Source organism: Protopterus annectens, chromosome 10.part0 (genome assembly GCF_019279795.1).
Source record: "Protopterus annectens isolate FY-2018-M chromosome 10.part0, PAN1.0, whole genome shotgun sequence".
NCBI classification, from domain to species: Eukaryota; Metazoa; Chordata; order Ceratodontiformes; family Protopteridae; genus Protopterus; species Protopterus annectens.
In genome coordinates, this window is record NC_056744.1 from 1,459,888,285 (window position 1) to 1,459,906,188 (window position 17,904).

Below are 17,904 nucleotides of genomic sequence, written 5' to 3' on the forward strand. Positions count from 1 at the left end.
CCTTCATGACCAGGTGGCCACAGTGGAATGTCTTCCCAACCACATTGGCAATGTGAGTGTCGACAGAGGTTACCGACAGGTTTGGTACCCATGTCCCTGATCACATCCACCATTTTTAATGGATTACCACCTAAATGGTACGTCGGGGTGAACATGTCTTTCCCACTGGGTAGGTCTACACCTTCCCTGGCATGCAGCATCAGGCCATGGCTCTGGCACCAGTTATCCATTTCTATAAGACCCCAGGTGGATGTCCGTGTCTGATGGGGTGTTGAGTATGGTGGCCGGTGTGCAGTCATCTGCATACCTTGTCTGCCACAATCACCCTATGTTTGCATGCACATTGGAAAGTTGAATGCCGAACAGGAGGGGGCCCAGGACTGAGCCCTGTGGGCCACCACTCGAGACCAGCTTGGAGTCTGACATGGCACCAGGAACACAAACCCTGTGTGGTGTGACCTCCATCCAGTTGGCAAACCATCATGTGACATATGTCTCCACATGTACGCTGGTGAGCCTTTCCATGATGCCCACGTGGAGTGTGGTTTGAACGCTCCCGCCAGGTCATGGTAGTCTGTGCAAACCGATGTACCCCCATCAATGGCCTTAGTGACCCCTCCAGACAGGTCGAGCAGGTTTGGGAGGCAGGATCTGCCCTTGACTAAGTCGATGTGGGTATGTTCCGGTATTGGCTGTACACCAATGTCTTTATTTATGGGCTCCAGTATGGACCTCCCCACAGCTTTGCAGACAAGGCTTGTCAAGCTGATAGGGCAGGGATGTCTACAGTCCATAAGAGCACTACTCTGGTGTAGTGGGACCACAGTTGCCGTATGCCATCCATCGGGGACGTAGCCCGTAGTAAGCCTAAGATGAAACAGTGGCCTTATGTGCGGGGTGAGGGCCTCAATGAGGTTGTGTAGCACACAGCCAGGGACACCATCTGGTCCCATTGATGCTGTGTTCACCGCTTAACAGATATCAGCTCTCTCCTGGGCATACGGGATGTTTGGGAGGCTAGACTCTGGTGGGATGGATACGTCCTCCTGGGGAGGGTAGATGTATGCATGGAACATGTCCGCTGGTTTGTTGACAATGTCTGTGGGTTCAGTGATCATTGTACCATTCTGGAGTAATTCCGGGCATGACTGTGTGCTCCCACCCATGTTCCTACCACAGCTAAGGAAGGCCCTATGGTTGTCTTATGTGTCCGTTAAAGTACCACTCCCACAGGCGGCCTTGGAAGATTGTATGAGTGATCGTATGTTAACGCCGGTATCAATCAGTGATGCCTTCCCTGGTACTGATATTGGTCTGTCATGTATTAGCTCCAACTCTTGTTGTACAGTTTGTCAATGGCTGGGGTCCACCAGACCATGTGCCTGCCTTCGGTGGACAAGGTCCTGATGTTATCAGGATCGCTTGGTGCAGACATTCCTGGGGGTGCTCATAGAAGGCATTTGTAAGGGTTTCAGCAGTGTGGTCTGTGTTTACCACTGGCATGGAGGCCTTGTAGGGTACCACACCGGTCGTATGACGTGTGTGGTTCGCTGTGGAGAGGTCGTCACTGTGGTCTCCCATGCCGGTGTTGGGTGCAGGATGCGGATCTCCAGTGGGTTCACTATACGGTCTGACATCACCATTGAGGGATGTACATCCTGTGTGGAGCATATCGTCCCCATGTGTGATGATCAGAACTAGTATACGTCCCCCCCTTGTGGGTATGGTGCATGGTTGTTCTACAGCATTCAGGTGTATGAACACCTGGGACCTTTGGTGTAGGGTGTTGTGTCCTGGGTAATGTTCCCGGTCTATGTATGGGTGGTTGATGTCACCCAATATGACGGTGTTGTGAGAGCATTCACACTCACCAGTGTCTTCAGGAAGGCTGTGCAGGTATCCTGGGTTTGGGAGGGTGGTCTGTAGCATGCAACAAACTGTAGGGCAGTCCTACCCATGGTTAATTGCACCTGGATATTCCCCGCTGCTACGTGCATCTCTGCCAACATGGAGGTGTGTGTATCCTTCATGGAAATGGAGACTCCCCCTCCTTCTGTGTTAGGTCCGGGTTATGGTCCTGAACGCGTGATATGGGGTATGACCCGATAGTGCTGGGGTGCTCTCAGCAGCCCTGATCAATGTTTCAGTCACAGCACTGACATCGATGTCCTCCATACTGAGGAGGGCATTTGAGGGTGTGCAGCTTGGCCGTAGACCACTGGCAGTGAGCAGTATTATCCTGTGTGTTCTCCAGGTTTGTAGTGTAGGGTGGTAGGTTTATCATTCCAGCCGTGCCTGCAGTGAGCACTGTGGGGGTGGCAGGTGCCTTCGCCAAACCCTTGAAGACCAGGGGCGACAGGTGCGAGCCATACCATGCGAAGGGGTGTGGCGTGCCAAGCATGTCATCCCAGGTATGAGGAATCTGGATCCCCTCAGACTGACACCGGTAACCAGGCACATTATCAAGGGTGACCACTTTGAGCCAGTATAGTGGCATCATACTTGATGAGGGTGGGATACTGCCCAGGGTCAGGGACATGCCGGCCTGGCCTACACAATCTGAGTGGCCCTCTATGTCTCCTTTAATGTATCCCAGGGTGGTATGTCTCCAGTCGTTGACACCAGCATGGGCAATGATCGCGTCATACCTGTAGATGCTGCGGAGTGACCTGAGTGCGTGTGTTATGTGGCGTATTCCAGCGCCCGGCAGGCAGCCTACTGTGATCATTCCCTTGTTCAGTCTGGTGGGTGGGACATCGGTGTGTCTGACAGTGGCGTCACCCATTACAGGTGTGTCTGGCAGTGTGTGTGTTGCCTTTGGGGCTCTGACAGTTTAGCACACTGACGTTGAGAACTATGTGTTGCATGTCCTATGTCCTGTGGAGGCAGTTGCTTGTGTGTCTGCTTCAGAGGGCTCGTTAGGTTCGTGACATGTCTTAACAGTGCCTCCAGGTATGTCTTAGTGTGTTCATGTGTTTGATTAGCATTTGCGATAGCCACATGTGACACTGGGTATGTGGTGTGCATGGTGTCCTTCCCCTCCCGCGTGGTCTTGCCGGTCATGGTTTGAGAGAGCACAGCCCCCTGTCTGGCTATATAGTTGCGTCTGTCACATGTATTATGTTCATTGGGGGAGGTGCGGCTTGTCCATGTCCATGAGGCACCTGTAACAGTGGCCAGGACGCCCAGATTCACCATCTGAACAGGAGAGGTCGCTAGCAATTGATCCTTCGTCATGCCAGAGAACGTGAATGCATTTGCTGTGTAACCGGGTCAGAAGGCACCTATAGGAAAGTGGGTACACAAGGGGATTCTAGGCCAGTGTAGTACTCCATTTAGTATACATGTACTTTACCTATGTAGGAATACTATGGGAGCAGGTGCAGAGCTTTTGTGATATAGAGAACAGACAGTCGGGATTGCAAGAAGAGAGGTCATACACATAAACCTGCGGAGCACGGAGCCGGATACAGTGTAACGTTGCTTACACGGTACATGACGCACATGTCCACACATATACTGCACCTGACGCCTGTGGTCGGTGCCACAGGCTACGGTGGACAGAGACATCACATACATGGCATGACACAGTACAGGTATGGTGACATTCTGCAGGTGTCGTACGCAGTGTGCTGGCTACTGACCGCAGGTGTCACCTGTCAGCTGTGGTGCACGGTGTTCGACAGTCGGATGCTGTACCGGTACAGGAATATGCCCGCATTCGCGGTGCGTACACCTCTATGGCACACACACCATTGTGTGCAGATGGGGATACCTGTCTGTGTGGTCAGCACCCTCACAAGCAATGCACCAACGCGCCATGTCACAGGGGGTGGTCTTGCACAGGTGGCCAGTAAGGCTCACAGGTATGGCAATGACAGGGCTGTACAATGCAGCACCAGTACGGGATGGTCACCCTGTGTGGTCAGTGTCCAGTCACAACACTATATCTGCATACACCCTCTCAACAGGCAGCAGACATACACACATGTTGACACACTGACATGGTGGTGGCCACACATGTCTACACAGAGGGATGACGTGTTGCATGTACTACACCATCCACATCGATGCACCCCACACTGAGGTAGGTACAGATCTCTACCATGGTGTACAGTGATGTGTGGCACGTGGCACATAGTCCCCCCGATCTGTGGCATACATGGGCACACATTCATGCACACATGTTGGTGCTAGGAATGCCACACCCGCTACATGGGATTTGTGCAGGTGTGCAGCGGTATGTGGTGCATCCTGCATACTACCACTGTATCTGGCAGCTGTGCCAATATCTGCACTTGGGAGGTGGTAGGGGTTACGGTGGCAATGTGACATATGGTCGATCATGCATGGCCGATGGGTATGCATCATGGCAGCGCTGTCATGTAAAGGAGACATAGCAGACTGTATGCACATGGCAGGGTAGGATGGTGTGTGACACACCTGTGACCAGCACCTGCACACATGCATGTGGACAGGTGTTTAAACAAATGGTGTACACACAGACTGCCATGCGTGCTGTTACTATGCCACCATATGACGGCCCCCATGATGGGTATGCATATGCATGTGTGAGGGGGTTGCAACTGTGTTACGGACACCGGACACCACTCCTGCACGGATGCACCGTGCACAGTACACGTGTCACATGTATCACCTGTTGCCATGTGTGTATGCATTGCTACGTTGTGACATGTGTGTCAACATACATGGAACATGGACTGTGGTATGGTATCACAGCTGTCACAGGCAAACTGTACAAGGGTATGTGTCCCAGTGAACACCGCTACACCCTGTAGGGGGTGCATACCACAGACATGTGTCCGCCTTACCTTCGTGTGTGTATTACCGCGTACGCCTGTGTTATGCATGTGGTACATCACAGGCTTCATATGTGTCCTGCGTGCAGTCCATGCACACAGCCAGGAAATCACATATGTGACATATCCGGACATTGTTTCACTGTGGTACAGCTGCAGTCATGTGTCATACCTGTGTCAGGCCCGTGGTATGTGTGGAGCATGCCTGTCCGTGTATACCGGTATGGGTGGACTACATCACACCTGTGGGATCATTGATAGTACATGTGTACTCTGCACGACGGACGTACACCGCCACATAGTCTTCTGGACATATGTCACATGCAGTTGCTGGACCGTGAGGCATACTGCTGCACCGATGACATGGTGCTGGCATAGCAGCTACAGTGTTCATTACGGTGTGTACATGTTCAGCATGCACCCGTGACGCCTGTGCTGTCATCTGTGTGTGTACGTGTGACTGCATGTGTGTCCACCCTGTGCGTGTGTACGGGTTTACCTGGCCGTGACTTGCGGTGTGTGCATTCCGTCTGCATGCCGGACGGCGCGTAGCATATACTACGTGTGTGAGCATAGCCAGGTTGCTGTTTTGTGGGTGGACACACACGACGGTCCACATTCTGCCTCCCATGCCGTCGACCCATGTGTATGCATGTCTGCACTGTGCCGATTCTAAGTGTCTGAGCATGCCCAGTAAGCAGCTGTGTAGATGGACACACAGTACAGTGCACACCGCGGCCGTCTGCGTTGATACCCCGTGAGCATGTCTGTCTCCCCTTCGCAACTGCCATGTCTGTGGCATAGCCAGGTTGCTGTTGTGTGGGTGGACACACACGACGGTCCACATTCTGCCTCCCATGCTGTTGACCCATGTGTATGCATGTCTGCACTGCACCGATTCTGAGTGTCTGAGCATGCCCAGTAAGCAGCTGTGTAGATGGACACACAGTACAGTGCACACCGTGGCCGTCTGCATTGATACCCCGTGAGCATGTCTGTCTCCCCTTCACAACTGCCACGTCTGTGGCATGGCCGGGTTGCTGTTGTGTGGGTGGACACACACGACGGTCCACATTCTGCCTCCCATGCCGTTGCCCCATGTGTATGCATGTCTGCACTGTGCCGATTCTAAGTGTCTGAGCATGCCTAGTAAGCAGCTGTGTAGATGGACACACAGTACAGTGCACACCGCGGCCATCTGCGTTGATACCCCGTGAGCATGTCTGTCTCCCCTTCGCAACCGCTAGGTGTGAGAGGCATGGCCAGTACACCATTCGGGGGTGCACATTACATTCGGCACCGATGTCTGTTACTAGGCATGTAGCCATGGCCAATGACATCCTGCATAGCCATGGTGACCATCCAGGTGACTCATATGTGGCTGTTATGCCACAATGGCTGCCTACATCCTGCATGCCGGATGCCCTCTCATAGGGTATACTGTATGTGGTGCATCCTGTATTCATGTCATGATGTACTGCTCCGTAGTTAGTTGGTATTCCCGACTGCAGCACTACCGTGTTACTGTACGGCCACCTTGGGATGGTTACAGGCTGTGTGACTGCGCACTCTGACTTCATTCCCTATCGGCCGCCTTGCCTCTGCAGATGATACCACCCACCTAGGGGTATGCCTCCTGACAGTGCTGTGCTCAGTAATCTCAGTAGCGCGTTCTGTAAATGCATCATGCTGTAGTGAGTTCATGTAGGTAGGCGTAGGTTCAAATCCCGGCCCTTCCCTGTGTGTGTGTGTGTGTGTGTGTGTGTGTGTGTGTGTGTTTCCAGCTGCCTCTGCAGATGAACATGCTTTTAGATGCTTCGCAACACATACCTTGGCTATTGTCAGCTATTCCCTTACTAGTGATGTCACCCGCCTAGAAGTATGCCTCTGACAGCGCTGTGCTCAGTAATCTCGGTAGCGCGTTCTGTAAATGCATCATACTGTAGTGAGTTCATGTAGGTAGGCGTAGGTTCGACTATCGGCCCTTCCCTGTGTGTGTGTGTGTTTCCAGCTGCCTCTGCAGATGAGCATGCTTTTAGACGCTTCGCAACACATACCTTGGCTATTGTCAGCTATTCCCTTACGGGTGATGTCACCCGCCTAGAAGTATACCTCTGACAGTGCTGTGCTCAGTAATCTCGGTAGCGCGTTCTGTAAATGCATCATGCTGTAGTGAGTTCATGTAGGTAGGCGTAGGTTCGACTCTCGGCCCTTCCCTGTGTGTGTGTGTGTGTGTGTGTGTGTGTGTGTGTGTGTGTGTGTGTGTGTGTTTCCAGCTGCCTCTGCAGATGAGCATGCTTTTAGACGCTTCGCAACACATACCTTGGCTATTGTCAGCTATTCCCTTACGGGTGATGTCACCCGCCTAGAAGTATGCCTCTGACAGCACTGTGCTCAGTAATCTCGGTAGTGCGTTCTGTAAATGCATCATGCTGTAGTGAGTTCATGTAGGTAGGCGTAGGTTCGACTCTCGGCCCTTCCCTGTGTGTGTGTGTGTGTGTGTGTGTTTCCAGCTGCCTCTGCAGATGAACATGCTTTTAGATGCTTCTCAACACATACCTTGGCTATTGTCAGCTATTCCCTTACGGGTGATGTCACCCGCCTAGAAGTATGCCTCTGACAGCGCTGTGCTCAGTAATCTCGGTAGTGCGTTCTGTAAATGCATCATGCTGTAGTGAGTTCATGTAGGTAGGCGTAGGTTCGACTCTCGGCCCTTCCCTGTGTGTGTGTGTGTGTGTGTGTTTCCAGCTGCCTCTGCAGATGAACATGCTTTTAGACGCTTCGCAACACATACCTTGGCTATTGTCAGCTATTCCCTTACGGGTGATGTCACCCACCTAGAAGTATGCCTCTGACAGCGCTGTGCTCAGTAATCTCGGTAGCGCGTTCTGTAAATGCATCATGCTGTAGTGAGTTCATGTAGGTAGGTGTAGGTTCGACTCTCGGCCCTTCCCTGTGTGTGTGTGTGTGTGTGTGTGTGTTTCCAGCTGCCTCTGCAGATGAACATGCTTTTAGACGCTTCGCAACACATACCTTGGCTATTCCCTTACGGGTGATGTCACCCGCCTAGAAGTATGCCTCTGACCGCGCTGTTCTCAGTAATCTCGGTAGCGAGTTCTGTAAATGCATCATGCTGTAGTGAGTTCATGTAGGTAGGCGTAGGTTCGACTCTCGGCCCTTCCCTGTGTGTGTGTTTGTGTGTGTGTGTGTGTTTCCAGCTGCCTCTGCAGATGAACATGCTTTTAGACGCTTCACAACACATACCTTGGCTATTGTCAGCTATTCCCTTACGGGTGAAGTCACCCGCCTAGAAGTATGCCTCTGACAGCGCTGTGCTCATTAATCTCGGTAGCGTGTTCTGTAAATGCATCATGCTGTAGTGAATTCATGTAGGTAGGCGTAGGTTCGACTCCCGGCCCTTCCCCATGTGTGTGTGGGGTGTGTGTGTTCACAGCTTCCCTAGTAGAGTGTCATTATTTTAGACGCTTGGCAACACATACCTTGGCTATCGGCGGCTATTCCTTTACGGATGTTGTCACCCACCTGGACATGTGCCTCTGACGGTGCTGTATTTGGTGGTCCACGTAGCGCGTTCCATACCTGTGTCATACTGTTGTGCGTTTGGGTATGTGGGGTTGTGGTCAATCACCATGCCTGCCACATGTGTGTGTGCGTCTAGGCTCCCAGCTGCATGGGTTCATAGGGTATGGCTTTAGAGTTTCCGCAGAACACTCATATCCTGCCGCCATCCCTGTGTTTCTGGATGGTGAGACGCATCTCGTGGACTGCCTGTGTGCCTGCTGTGGTTGGCGACCTCCGTAGCGTGTTCTCCACGTGCACCCTGCTATGGTGTGGTGGGGTGGTGCTGTGTATGTTACACTCACGGGCTTGCCACATGTGTCCGTCTGTATCTCTGTCATTGTATATCTACGTACCTATGTTGTGCCCATAGCGCTGCTCTTGCATGGACAGCTGTCTGTCCCATGTATCGCATATTTGCACGGCTGACACATAGAACTGTGGTACGATGCATATCCACTCATTGTCCATGCAACGTCCGTATTCCAGAACACCCTTGAGACATCTGCTGGATATCTTGGCAGACAGCTATCCTTGCTGTACTGACACTGTACCCGTACACGCCATAAACCTTGTGTGTAATTTCCTATTTATGGTGTGTGTATGTCTAACTGTGCTGTATGCATGGTCGTGTGTGTCCCGCTATAGCCATCTGTGCAGGTGTCGCCACTATGGGTAATCCTTGTGGACCGCTGTTTCATGTGCACTTCTGCACATACCTGCAGACCGTACTACCCCTCCTACGGCAGCGGCCTTAGATCGACCACTGCCCTAGGCTAAAGGGCTCCATGGCACCCACCACCACAACACATGGTGCCCCCATCCTGGTATACCTACATGACATACCTACTAGACAGGTGGCCCTACTAGTGCGGCGCCTTAGGCAGCCGCAGGATTGGCGTATGCCTACGGCCAGCTATGAGCACATCACAAGGCATATGTCTACATTCAGTGTTTTACGAAGGCTAGGTTATAATACCAGAGGGGGGACCTCATCAACTATGCTTTAGAATGCAGATTTAGATGGATTATTAGGTGGAGGGTTGACCACACAGCAGGGCTGACTGATGAAACACTGATGAAGGCTCTTTTGAGAAGCAGGTGGCTTAAACCCCCATAACAGGAATGTAGTTTAGGTACAGATATACAGTTAACACACATTAGTCCACTCTTTCAGTTGTGTACCACTGTATTACATTGATGTGATATGCATATCTTCTATATATATTGTTAGATCTTTGAGTGATGAGTATTAGGCATAGTACAATATCATATCATACATGTGTTAATAGGATGTTTTTGGAGATGTTAATATATGTGTGTGTAGTTAACATTGCGTCTGTGCTTTATATGCTGTGGTTACATGTTCATTGTTTGCTGAGAAATTAACCAATGAAAGTGTAAGGGGGGATATTTAAAGCCTGGATGCTTTTATGTTATGTGTAAGTCTGACGGGGCCTACGGGTGAAAGCGCTTACATGTCTATGAAGGAACCTTTGTATACTATTTGTGACCTGTCCCGGGCAATGTCTACGTTGACTGTTTCATCTACCTATGTGTGTTTTGAATTGTGTGCCATAAGGTGCCAGCGGTTCTTTGATGTTGATTAGGTGTATTCCATGGTCAATTGACATTAATCCTATTAATTCACTGAAGGATGTTCTTCATACGTGGGAACGCCATAGTTTGACCATCCTATGACCTTCCTAGCTGACATTGTTATTGTGCCATTGGTATGTGTTCCACAGGTCGCCCATTTGTTCCGCGGTATGGAAGCGAGTGATCCCCATTTTGGGCTGGCCGATTGAGTGCTGTGTACGCCGGTATTCACACGGAGGTCTGACTTTGTATGGGGAGTGTCTACTGTAGTCCCTATCTGTATTTCCTGTGTTATGCCTCACTGCAGCTGTGTGATTCCACCAGGTTTGCAGTTATGGGTGCCATCTTGGTCGTACGTTTGTCCATCCATGGGAATTGCCTACTGGACACTGGTATAGGGCTGTACTCATTTCACAGCTGCATTTAGCATTCTCCGGTGGATGATTTGAATTATTGGTGGGGAGTAAGGCATGTGCTATACCCACATCCCTCCCACGGGGCGGGACAACGGATTATCTGCCAAACAACACCGAGCCCCATTTCTGCATACCCACGATCCCATTGCTGCAGCCCTCGACGGTACCCATTACACATCTTTCATGTGTGCGGGACTGGGATGTGGACGCACTTCTATGGACTCGACCATCTGGGTATTTCTGCTCATATGTCCTGCATTTCGTGGACACTTGTCATCAACCTTAAACACGCTGGTGGTGCATATGTCTAGCTGTGCCATAGTCATGGCTGTTACACCTTCAGCGTCGCTCGCTCCATCTCGTATTTATTGCATAGGGTTAAATTTTTGGGTCCTACAATGGACACCAATGTGCATATGTAAAGTGTAGAACTTGTTGGACTGTGTCCATCTGGCCAGTGGTTTTGACTGCTGCTGTATGTTCCCCAATCGCGTATGTCTGTTTGACTACCCATATTATGTAGTGGTACGTAAACCGGGATTGTCTAAACTGAACCCAAATGGTGTAAATCCACTGATGCAGGCTAACAAATGCTTTAACTAATCCTCAGATGTCCCATTAGGTAATTTCCGCCACTGTATTGTCAAAATAACACAACCAAAACATGTAGATCCTATTAATTCATTGAAGGATGTTCTTTATGAGTGTGAACGCCATAGTTTAAAGATCCTATGACCTTCCTAGTTGACGTTGTTGGTGTGCCATTAGTATGTGTTCCGCAGGTCACCCATTTGTTCCGCAGTATGGCAGCGAGTGATCCCCGTTTTGGTGCTGGCAGATAGAGTGCTGTGTACGCCGGTATTCGCATGGCGGTCTGGCTTTGTATGGGGAGTGTGTACTGTAGTCCCTATCTGTATTTCCTGTGTTATGCCTTACTGCAGCTGTGTAATTCCACCAGGTTTGCAGTTATGGGTGCCATCATGGTCGTACGCTTGTCCATCCATGGGAATTGCCTACTGGACACTGGTATAGGGCTGTACACATTTCACAGCTGCATTTAGCATTCTCCGGTGGATGCTTTGCATTATTGGTGGGGAGTAAGGCATGTGCTACTCCCACATCCCTCCCACAGGGCGGGACAACGGATTATCTGCCAAACAACACCGAGCCCCATTTCTGCATACCCAGGATCCCATGGCTCCAACCCTCGACGGTACCCATTACACATCCTTCATGTGTGCGGGACTGGGATGTGGACGCACTTCTATGGACACGACAATCTGGGGATTTCTGTTCATATGTCCTGCATTTCATGGACACTTGTCATCAACCTTAAACACGCTGGTCGTGCATATGTCTAGCTGTGCTGTAGTCACGGCTGTTCACTCCTTCTACGTCGCTCGATCGCAGCTGGTAGATGTGGCGTACGGATCAATTTTTGGGGTCCTACAATGGACACCGATATGCATATGTAAAGTGTAGAACTTGTTGGACTGTGTCCATCTGGCCAGTGGGTTTGACTGCTGCTGTATGTTCCCCACTCGCGGATGACTGTTTGACTACACATATTATGTAGTGCTACGAAAACCATTTTTTTCCAAAATGAACCCACATGGTGTAAATCCGATGATGCAGGTTAGCAACTGGTTTAAATAAACCTCAGAGGCCCCAATGGGAAATATCCGCCACTGTATTGTCATAACTAACACCACCAAAACATGTAGATCCTACTAATTCATTGAAGGATGTTCTTTAAAATTGGGAACGCCATAGTTTAACCATCCTATGACCTTCCTAGTTGCCGTTGTTGGTGTGCCATTAATATGTGTTCCACAGGTCACCCATTTGTTCCGCAGTATGGTAGCGTGTGATCCCCATTTTCTTGCTGGCAGAGTGGGTGCTGTGTACGCCGGTATTTGCACGGCGGTCTGACTTTGTATGGGGTGTGTCTACTGTAGTCCCTATCTGTATACACATTCCACACCTGCATTTAGCATTATCCGGTGGATGCTTTGCATTATTTGTGGTGAGTAAGGCATGTGCTACACCCACATCCCTCCCACGGGGCGGGACAACAGATTATCTGCCAAACAACACCGAGCCCCATTTCTGCATACCCACGATCGCATGGCTGCAACCCTCGACGGTACCCATTACACATCCTTCATGTGTGCGGGACTGGGATGTGGACGCACTTCTATGGACTCGGGACTCTGGGGATTTCTGTCCATATGTCCTGCATTTCATGGACACATGTCATCAACCTTAAACACGTTGGTGGTGCATATGTCTAGCTGTGCCGTAGTCACGGCTGTCGCTTCTTCTGGTAGAACGATAACAGCTGTATATTCCATAGTAATCAATTTTTGGGTCCTACAATGGACACCAATGTGCATGTGTAAAGTGTAGAACTTGTTGGACTGTGTCCATCTGGCCGGTGGTTTTGACTGACCTTCCTAGTTGACGTTGTTGCTGTGCCATTAATATGTGTTCCACAGGTCGCCCATTTGTTCCGCAGTATGGTAGCGTGTGATCCCCATTTTCTTGCTGGCAGAGTGGGTGCTGTGTACGCCGGTATTCGCACGGCGGTCTAACCTTGTATGGGAAATATGTACTGTAGTCCCTATCTGTATTTCCTGTGTTATGCCTGACTGCAGCTGTGTAATTCCACCAGGTCTGCAGTTATGGGTGCCATCTTGGTCGTACGCTTGTCCATCCATGGGAATTGCCTACTGGACACTGGTATAGGGCTGTACACATTTCACACCTGCATTTAGCATTATCCGGTGGATGCTTTGCATTATTAGTGGGGAGTAAGGCATGTGCTATACCCACATCCCTCCCACGGGGCGGGACAACGGATTTTCCGCCAAACAACACAGAGCCACATTTCTGCATACCCAGGATCCCATGGCTGCAACCCTCGACGGTACCCATTACACATCCTTCATGTGTGCGGGACTTGGATGAGGACGCACTTCTATGGACTCGACAATCTGGGGATTTCTGTTCATATGTCCTGCATTTCGTGGACACTTGTGATCAACCTTAAACACGCTGGTGGTGCATATGTCCAGCTGAGCTGTACTCATGGCTGTCGCGTCTTCTGGTGGAACGGTAACGGCTGGATGGAATTCTGTACGGATCAATTTTTGGGTCCTACAATGGACACCAATGTGCATATGTAAAGTGTAGAACTTGTTGGACTGTGTCCATGTGGCCACTGGTTTTGACTGCTGCTGTATGTTCCCCATTCGCGGATGTCTATTTGACTACCCATATTATGTAGTGCTACGAAAACCAGGTTTTTCAGAACTGAAACCAAATGGTGTACATCCAAAGATGCAGGTTAACAACTGCTTTAAATAATCCCCAGAAGTCCCAATAGGGAAGTATCGCCACTTTATTGTCAGAATGACACCACCATAACAGGTAGATCACGGGCACTTTCGCCCAGTCTTACCGGGCATTTTCAAGTGTAATTAGCAGTAACATATAACTAAATGAATACTATTACGTATTTTAATAATGTAGTTAATACTATGTTATTTGGACAATAGCTTCTGCTATTGTCATACAATGCTGTGGGTGTTGCCGGTTACCATACATATGGCTTTCACATAAGCCGACTTCACATTTCTAAACACTAGTGTGGCCTCCTTTAAGGCCCCTGAGCCAGTGGTGAACATTACTCAAGCCACTGCATCACTTACATATGCCTTCTACCAGCACCTACAGGACTGCATGGTTCAGGCAATCCCTTACCCAACTGTGGGTCTTTGTACCAATGCCAAGCATCCAGTGTGGTGTACCCCAGCCATACACATGCTCTACAACGAGAGGAGGTAGCTACTACCAGACAGAGCAGACTCCTTGTGAGGTATGACACCCTTGCTCATTATATGTGAAGAACTACAAGCTCTCATGACATCATCCGGGGCAGGTCCCACAGATATATCACCAAGGACTCGACAGACAATCATACAGCCTTCTTTAGCTATGTTGGACACCTGGGAGGAAACTCACAGATATGCTCTGACTGGGTTCACAATGATGTGAGGTTTACTGAACATACACACATTGCCAACATACTGGTTGACAGGTTCGGTGAAGACATCTCCACCCCTCCCCCCCACATGGAGAGATGTCTGTACCAGAAGATTGTGGCCCCCGAATGTTCTGTAACGCACAGGTGGGACATGCTCTCTCCAAGGTAGTGAACACAGCATCCATGGGACCAGATGGTGTCCCGGCTGTGTACTCCGCGATCTCATTGAGGACTTAGACCCACAGTTAGGACAGCTGTTTAATCTTAGCCTCACCTCAGGTAACATACCCAAGTTGTGGCGCACGGCGACTGTAGTCCCACTTCACAGGAGCAGTGCCTCCACTGACCCTGGTTATTACCGTCCCATTAGCTTGAGAAGCCTTATCGGCAAAGACATGGGGAAGGATCATACTGGAACTCATAGATGACGACATAGGGGACCTGCATACTTTGCATCCAACCCAGTTTGGCTTGGTCAAGGGCAGATCATGCGTTTAAAACTTGGTTGACGTTTTAGGAACAGTCACCGAGGCCATTGATGAGGGTCAGGCAGTCCATACAGCCTACCTCGACCTGGCAAAGGCCTTCAACACAATACCCCCCTCGGGTATCATTGATAAACCCATCGGCTTGGATGTGAACCCGTACATCGCAGGATGGGTTGCAAACTGGCTAGGTGACACAACCCACACGGTCATAGTTGCTGGCACCATGTCAGACTCACTGCCAGTCACAGGCGGTGTCCCACGGGGCTCTTTCCTGGGTCCACTCTTTTTCTGCATCTACATTTCCAAGGTACAAGCAAACACAGGGGGGTTATGGCTGACATTGTTTGCAGATGACTGCGAACTGGGTGCCATAGTGGGACGGACATCTGACACAGATATCCTTCAAAGGGGCCTCACAGATATGGATATCTGCTGCCAGGGACATGGCCTACAGCTAAATGCCGGGTAATGCATAGTCATACCCATCGGGAAGAACAAGGTCACCCCTAGCCGCCATATGGGTGGCAGTCCACTGAGCACCAAGGGAATTACCAGGGATCTAGGGACCCAGGTTGTCAGTCACCATTCGTTCGACACACACGTTGCTAATGTGGTTCGGTAGAACATCTACATTGCCCACCTGATCGTGCAGGGATTCACATCTAGATCAGGGTAGGTCATCGTCTCCTTGTACTCATTACTCATTAGACCTATGATTGAGTACATTGCCCCGTTCGGAAGGTATCTGACCCAACACCTGCAGCAGCTGGGAAGGCCCCATAGGTTCATCGTCAGTCGGATGCAGGGTGTCAGGTATTTGTGTTATGCTGCCCGACTGTAGGGACTCCTGCTCCATTTCGTCACATACCACTTGTTCAGTGGTGACCTGTGCCTGACATACGAGGCCATGTCGACCCATATTTGATGACTATGCTTCACCTAATGGATCTACATCCCTCGGAACCACAGAGGCAGGTGACGTGAACCTTGACACGGTCATTAATAGAATGTGTTGGAGGGACAGATACATCACCCAGACACTCACTATGCTGTGGAACAACATCCCAGTACATGTGAGGCAGAGAACCTTGCTGGCCTTGTTCGAGGGGGATCTTGTCCAATGGATGGGGGATTGCAGATATACCCCAGGGATTACATAATTGTCACTGCTTGATAGAGGTACAGAAATATAATAGGCATTTTATCTCCAGACTGGAGGGTTGGCAAAGGAAACATAACTATGGCCTAGGGTTATGGCTGCCCTTGGGTAGATAGCCTACTATGTACCTATGGACCTATGAACCTATGTTCATAGTTTGTCCCATTCATACTTGTCTATCCCCTATCCTCATTTATATGTGTATATTTCTGTGGCACATGATTGAACTATGTATTACCTGCAGGTATGCTGTCTACAGTGCACATACGTCACGGTTGATTACAGTGTATCTGTGTACCTACCTCTGTGATACTGAGGACTACCACACATCCTTCACAGCGTTACATGCATATGTCCATACTATTATTCTTTGGCCTGGGGGGGTTGTTAGGGCAACGGTTACACGTGTCCCTGTTTGTGCACACGTCATGGTGGTCTTTGACCAGCCTCCGTTGCTAGCGTGGGATGGACGGTAGTGTTGGTGTGTGTTTGGGATGTGTTTTCACTGCCTGTACATCTGTGGGGGGTGGGGTTGGCACATGTTCCTCTTTGCAGGGAGCCCCATCCTGGACATTTGTGTCATGCATCGACACTTGGCATGTGCCATATGTCCTGTGCTATTCCCACAGTCGTGTATGCCTTCCTGCATTACTACTGCGTGTTACTGGCTGTTGGTATCTGGTACACATGGCTACTATGGTGGATAGCTTGGCCTATTCCCATGCTATGACATACCCATTCATCCAGGCATATACATGGTATTCCATCCTTTGCGTTAGCCGTGGGTGTTTGGCCATCCGGCAACGCTATTCTCAATGTGTGATGTCCCACCTTCACCTTCTGTGCTTGTAGCACCCTGTTGTGGCGTCCTGCTTGGTGGGCAGATGTTCCGCCATATGTGTTGTGTTTGACCTGTCTGCATAGCTAATCATCAGTACGGTGGCTGAACATACTGCCTTGTCCAGATGTGCACAGTTATGGGCACCGTGGCGTGTGCACGCCTATGGGGTTTCGACAGGTCCATACCACATGCGGGATGTACACATTCCGCTGACACATTCACATGCGGCCATTTGGATATCTGTACCTGAGGTGGGATGTTAACATGTGGGGTACATATTTGCCCGCGTGGCACTGCCTAGGACAATACTTCTTACTACATTTTGGGTATACCCATTGTGTGTAGGTGTGCAGCTGCGCAAGGCTGCTAGCTGGGTTGGGTGCACGGTCGTACATGGGTGCGGGTTACATGCTATGACGGGGCTGTTGTATATTACATTTGCATGCATGGGTTCTGCTTCTGGATATTACGCTTAGGCATACGCCGTCCTATGTGTATGCGACGGGCACATTGCTGGGTGTAGTACATGTTGCTATGCACATGTTTGTCTGTGTTTAGGGTATCTAGTTTCCTTCTTGTTGTTATATCGACACGGCTACCCGGCTGTGTACTCTCACTACTGCTGATGACCATGCCGATGTAGCTACTTCTATGTAGGTGCGGCACGCTGACATGCTGCGGTACACCTTCACTGGGTATGCCCACTGACAGTGCATTGCGTGACGGACACGGTATTACACGTATCCTTTGTTCCTTGGACGGGTACACTTTGGACTTCGTGGGTTAATGTTTGGTTCTCCGTTTTGTGTGAACGGGTACTATGTTGCATAGTCTGCGTACGTTTCATTATCCACGGACCCTTGCTGGTGCGGTTACTATTGCAGGCGGCCTGTGGAAGTCAGCACTTTAGGTTGCTCATCGCCTGCCGGCTTGGCCACGCCTACGGCCGCATCC